Source organism: Eumetopias jubatus, unplaced genomic scaffold (genome assembly GCF_037043125.1).
Source record: "Eumetopias jubatus isolate StellerSeaLion01/CBP00866 unplaced genomic scaffold, mEumJub1_p1.0 scaffold_7, whole genome shotgun sequence".
Taxonomy (NCBI): Eukaryota; Metazoa; Chordata; class Mammalia; order Carnivora; family Otariidae; genus Eumetopias; species Eumetopias jubatus.
This window is the reverse complement of record NW_028274813.1, coordinates 136,494,800-136,501,184: the sequence shown is the minus strand read 5'-3', so window position 1 is coordinate 136,501,184 and position 6,385 is coordinate 136,494,800.

Here is a 6,385-nt window from a genome sequence, read left to right as displayed (position 1 = left end):
ATGATGGGACATAGAGATGGACCCATGCCAGAGGGAGATGGGGCACCCCCAGGGCTGTTGGGAATAGGCAATGCCAGAAGGTGAAAACTGATGAACATAGGCAGGACTAGTACAGAAAGAAGACAGGTGAGGGGGAAGGTAGTACAGGTGCCATGCAGGTGCTCAGACATGTGGCCAGGCCTCTTCCAAGCACCTGGGGAAGCAACCTGGCTAAACAGTCCAGCATTGGGGTGGACAGATGGGACACCTATCCTCAAGAGTGTCTGTGGTCAAGGCACCAGGAAAGAGGCTTATTGGAGCTCATGCTTCTCCCCTCAACAGGGCACATGGCATTGCTTGCACTTGTCCCCAAAGTCTGAGCTGGAACCCCCCCCCACTCCCCCAACAAGAGCTTCACAGGAACTGCCTGCTGTCCCAGGGAAAATCTGCTCTTCCTGTCATTGGCTCCAGGGGCAGATTCTGCTCTGCACAGTTCACATGGTAATTTTCATCACTCAGAGATCTAGGGTGGCTTTGAGCCATGATGTGGACCTCTGATTCTTATATAACTGTTCACACGTGGCTGTCAAAGCTCCTCACTCATTCCTGCCACATTGCAGGCTCCCACTGGCTCTTACCATGGGTCAGTCACCCTTCGAGTTGGCACATGTGTGTGCACCTTGCTAGCTGAACCGACTCTTTCAGCCTGTGCAGCTCTTCACTCTTGGTGTTGTCAGGCCCTGGCTCCCAGCTGAGCCTGAGCTCCCATGGCGCTCTTGTCCACACGCAGAGGTCCACACATTCCCCTAGAGTGTGCTGCCTGCCTGGTGGCAGTGTTGCTCTGCCAGCCACCTCCTGCACTTGCTTTTTCTGCTATGGTACTGACTGGGACAGAAGAGAAGGTCCCTCTCCGGTCCGGATCGCAGGTTGTCAAGAGGCTCCTTGTCTTGCCTCAATGGGCCCAGGAGACAATCCTCAAAGACCATAGTCAAAAATCAGGACATTTCCCAGGGTCTGGCTGCCCAGCTTACCCATGGCCATCTGATTACATGCTCTATGTCATTACAAAGGCAAATTATCCGTGTCACCAGCCTGGTGCTGGAATTCACTTTTCGGTTGATGGGAACTCTGCAGTTTTACATTAATTATAAAAGGAATTCAAAGTTGCTTATGAGAGGCTTTGCCCACAAAGAAAAGTTGTGGAACCACTTATGCTCTCAAAACGAAGGTTGAGAAGGGTGGGTTCTCAACCATCAGCAATTTGACTTGATTTACTATTAATCAATTTTCTTCATCTCTTTTGAATTTCATCTTTATTTAAAGAGGAGCAGATGGGTGAGCCAAACTAATGAGTAGAATCAAGAAGGAATGGGAACATTTCCACCAAAATGAAGGCTTTTCCTCTGAAAGCCCCCTCCCCTTCACATTCAGAGGCAAGAGGAAAATTCCAGGGATGAAGGAGAGACAAGGGGGTGGTTAGAAGTTGTCCTGGACTTTAACCGTAATTTTAGAAAGGATTCTGATCTTGATTTTATTCTGCCCCAAAGAAGGACACATTTTCTACTTCCACCTAATGGTAATGACCTAACTTTTCTAAAGAGAGGGTGTAGAACATATGAGATCCTGTGTAAACCCATATAATCTAAGCCACAAGCTGAGGCCTCCTGAGTAATCACTAATACTCAGGTAATAGTCACTTTGGGGAATTGCTGAGGAATAGAGTAAAAGAAAATGGATTTCCATAAAAGCCAGAAGTGAAAGAGGTGTGCTTCTGAGGAAGGAAACCCAGGGAGCCCATTCCTAGAGTCATATCCACCAAGGAGGGTGTCGCTGGGAGGCTGCGGGCATTGCCTCAGTGAAAACTTGCAGTTTCCTGATATGTTAGCCAGTAGGTAAGTGCTTCTGAGATCTATGAATTATAGGATTTAAATTCTGCAGATTTTTGGATATCTGATATGGAATGTTTGGGGGAAATAACTTCTAAATCCTACAACTAAAAAAAAAGTTGCGATGTTAAAGATTGCCTACAGCAATAGGATTGCTGTTTGGCAAGAGTTTCCTCTGAGAAACTATGATTATTGGAGTCTTAAATGACACTTTCATTTTGAAAAGAAATGCTTCACTACCTAAGTGTGATTTTTCTGCTCTGGGACAAAGGTAGAGATAAAGAAACACTGCAGGCTCCTGAATTTGTAATGGTCTGGGGAGTTTGTTTTAAGTTAGCAATTGCTCAGAGGGCTGAAATGGCGGCTCTGGGACTGATTTCTTTTCCTAATCGTTGGCTTTTGTGGTCTCCAGATAACTGAAGATGGGACGATTCTGTGGCACAGATGTGAAGTTCAGGGAACAGAAGTCCTGTGGTGAGGATGCTGTGGTTGATCCTTGACTCTTACCTCCCCAACACAGCGAGGGGCAGGAAGTGTGCACAGAGGCAAGCCAGGATGCTTCTTCAGGCTGACATTTTCAGCCATGACCTTGGAATCCAGAAAGAATTCCATGATGGCTCCAAGATTCCCAGGGGCCTTAAACTTTTAAGAGGAGCCGACCCAAGTTGGGAAGCAGTTCCCTGACCCTGGAAAAGGCAGAGAAAAATGCCTACATCCAAGGCATAGGCAAACCAGGGTGTTGTTCCTCTCACTCAAGTGGTCCTGCCTCTGCCTGGTGCCAGAGAGTCTTCTGAAGGTGATGAGCCAGACAAGATGGAGTAGGCTCATTTCTTCCTATTCCTCTCATATGGACAATTAAAAACCCTGGTTATAAATACAACAAACAAACATAGGAAGCCTCTGAATAGTGGAAAAAAACAGAGCAGACTGGCTAGGGATCTTGGGCCTTGAGGAATGATATGATAGTGTGTTCCTGGATTTTCTTTTTGTCTCCTGTATGTTCTGGATTGGGTGCTGGAAAAGTTTTTAACTGAGAAACATCAATACGTCCAGATTTTTTGAAGTCCCAAGAGAAACCTTGTCTCTCTAGCCAAAGGACAAGGAAAAGGGCTGCCTAGCAGAACAGAAACCATTTTGTTAATGCCACCCACTTCCAGCTTCTCCCAGCCCCCAAGTGCCAGTGGAGGCTGAGAGGAGAGCCTTGGCTTTGACTCCCTGCCCAGCAAGAGCAGGGAGCCCTTTGATTCCTGAGCCAGGGTGGTGTTCAAGAGGCCAAGTAGGGAGGTGGACTTCCATCTTCATTCGGAAGTGGCAGATTATATTCCTCCTTTTCCAACTAGAGAGTCAGGAGGATTTCAGAATGAAGGGAGTAGAGAAAGGAACTTTTTAAACCTGTATGAAATGACTCCAAGTAACTCACATATAAAACTTCGTAATTAACATGACAAAAGGTTTGAGTGCTACAGCAGCGAATAGCACCTAGGTTTTCAGATTAGCCTCAAGGGAACACAAATGAAGCAGACTGGACCTGTGTGCTAAGTCTAAACAGATGACTGCCTGGTAAAATGGAGGATTTTAATAGAATCCAGAGGCTCATAATTCCCAAATGTCCAGGATATAATTTTTAAAAATCATTTGTTATACCTAGAACCAGGAAAAATCACAGCTTGAGAAAAAACAATTAACAGATGCTAACACTGAGATGATTCAGATGTTGCGATTTTCTGACAAGGATTTTAAAGCAGCCATCATAAAAACGCTCTAATAGGTAATTAGGAGCACTCTTGAAACAAATTTAAAAGAAAGGAAGAGAAAATATAAAAAGAACTAGATGGAAACTGTAGAACTGAAAAATATAAATAACCAAAGTTTTAAAATTCTGGATGCAGTTGATATTAAAAAAAAAAAAAGAGGTAATAGAGGAAAGAATCTGTGAACTTGAAGAGAGATGAATAGAAATTACCAACTTTAAAAAAAGACAGAAAATAGACTGAAAAAAAATGAACAGAGCCTCAAGAACTAACATTCATGTTATCTGAGTCCCAAGAGGAAAGGAATGGGGATGGAAAAATATTCAAAGAAATAATGCCTGAAATTTCCCCAAATTTGGAAAGGGGCATAACTCTAGATTCAAGAAGCTTAGTGAATCCGAAATAGGATAAAAAAAAAAAAAAATCCATGCCTGGACATATCATAATCAAACTTTTGAAAACTAAGAACGTGGGAAAAGCACATAGAGAGAAATGATATTTTATTTACAGGGGAAGAAAATTTGAATGACAGTGCATTTCTTATTAGAAATTACCAAATCCAGAAGAAAGTGGCACATTTTTCAAGTGCTGAAAGAAAAGAACTGTCAACTCAGAATTCTATATCCAGCAAAAACATCTTTCAGGAATGAAGAGAAAATAAAGACTTTCTAAGATAAAGAAAAAACAGAATTTGTTACTAGCAGACCTACCCTGGAAGAATGACCAAAGGAAGTTCCTTTTTTTTTTTTTTTTTTTTTTTAAGAGAGAGAGCTCACGAGTTGGGGGTTGGGAGGAGGGGCAAGGGAGAAGGAGAGAGAGAATCTTAGGCAGGCTCCATACCCAGTGCAGAGCCCCATGCAGGGCTTGATTGGACGACCCTGAGATCATGAACTGAGCTGAAATCAAGAGTCAGACACTTACCCGACTGAGCCACCCAGGTGCCCCAACAAATCATTGTCCTCAATGATTACCACTGTCCTATGATGTTGTGCTATTATCCCATTTCACTGATGAGGAAACTGTCATTAGATCTTGGCCCAACACCAGGTAACTAATAAGTAAGAGACCAGGGTCATTCACCGAACACAGGTAGTTTTTCTATTCTAGACTTAAAATAGAGCTGAAAGGCAAGGAGAGTGGACCAAATCAAGGGGGCTTGAAGGTTAGAGCAGTGGGTTCTAGCATGGTTGTCAGATTTCTAGGATGGCTCCCTCCTGGGACTCAGAGCCTGAGTCCTGACCCATCGCTCCAGTGCTCACACTCAGGAGAAATCCCACATACGACCCTAAGGACTTTTTGTTAAAAAATTCAATGTGGTAATGATACTGTACTTATTAATTTTTTTTCAAAATGAATCTTTAACTTCTGGGGTATTCATATTTCATTATTTACTGACAAAATGGTTTGATGTCTGGGATTTGCTTTGAAATTATCCAGTAAGGTGGAATGGAGGGACAGTCAGCATGTAGATTTAACAAGCTTACCCATGACTTAATACTTTGTTGAAGCTGATGATTGCTATGTGTAGGTACATTTGTACATATAGCCTTCTGCTTTGGAGTATATTTGAAAATTTCCATAATAAAATGCTTTTTAAAAAGTGGTCCCCAAAGATAAGCTGGAAAGGAAAAAGAAGTCATGTGCCCAAGGGAGGAAGAGAGGCCAGGTCAAGTTCCCACAGGGTTGGGTAGGGGGCAGGTGGGAGGGGGGGCTGTTGAAGGGCTGACTAGGCATAAATGAGTTTTGAGTGTTCTTGGGCATGAAGCTGCAGAGTTTCTCCAATCTCTGTTGCTAAGCTTGTCCACTTCTCAGTCCAGGATGACTGGAAACTCAGGCCCGAGGTAAGCCGTGTCTGCCAGGGGGTCCTTCTAAGAGGCTATCAACTTTGAGGAGCTGGAGATCTGACACGGGCACCCCAAATCTAGTGGACATCAACGGGACAAGACAAAAATCTGTCCCACACTAGGCTGCATCGTTTTCAAGTTTTGTCCTTTACCCCCACCCCCACCCCCACATCTTTCTCGTAGCCAGCTGGCACTTAAATACTCAAGCCCTTTATCTTTTAACATTCCATTCCTGTTCCATTTTTTTCTCCAAAGCCATGTCTGTGCTGGAATGCCCCCTCTCTGCCAGCTCACTAAAATACTCTGCTTCGCAGTTCTTAAAACATTTCTGATATATATTCCCACTAAGAAATTCCCCCAATATTTAGATAAGGGGTGTTGATTTCCTACCACAATTCCTTCCTCCCACATTCCTCCACCAAACACATTGACCCATTTGCTTTTCATTAATATAAAAATGTAAACCCTCAGTTTATTAATTGTTTGTTTCTAATATTTTGATCTGGCAGTGTGGTCCGTGCTGATGTGTTAGCTGCCAGGGTGTAGGAATCATACCAGTTTTCTTAACTCAGTGCAAGAAACTCGAGGAAAGGTACACACCCAGGCACCTGACAGAGGCTCTGGGAGAGGAGGATCATCTTGGTAAAATGAATGATGAACATGGTGAGATGTGGGGTGTGCCCTCACCAGCTCCTTTGTGCCCTCACCTGCTCCTTCTCTCAGTCTCCCTGTACATTGATGTAACCTCCTCACTAGAACCACCCTAAAGTCCTATATTCTAAACGTTTTCTTCTCTGATGTCAAAACTTTTCAGTCCTATCTCTCCAGGGCTCTCCTTCTGGATGGAATAGCCAATCACTTGTGTGATGATGACCTAATGGATTACTCCATCCTGGTTAACATTTGCATGTTAATAACTTGGTCT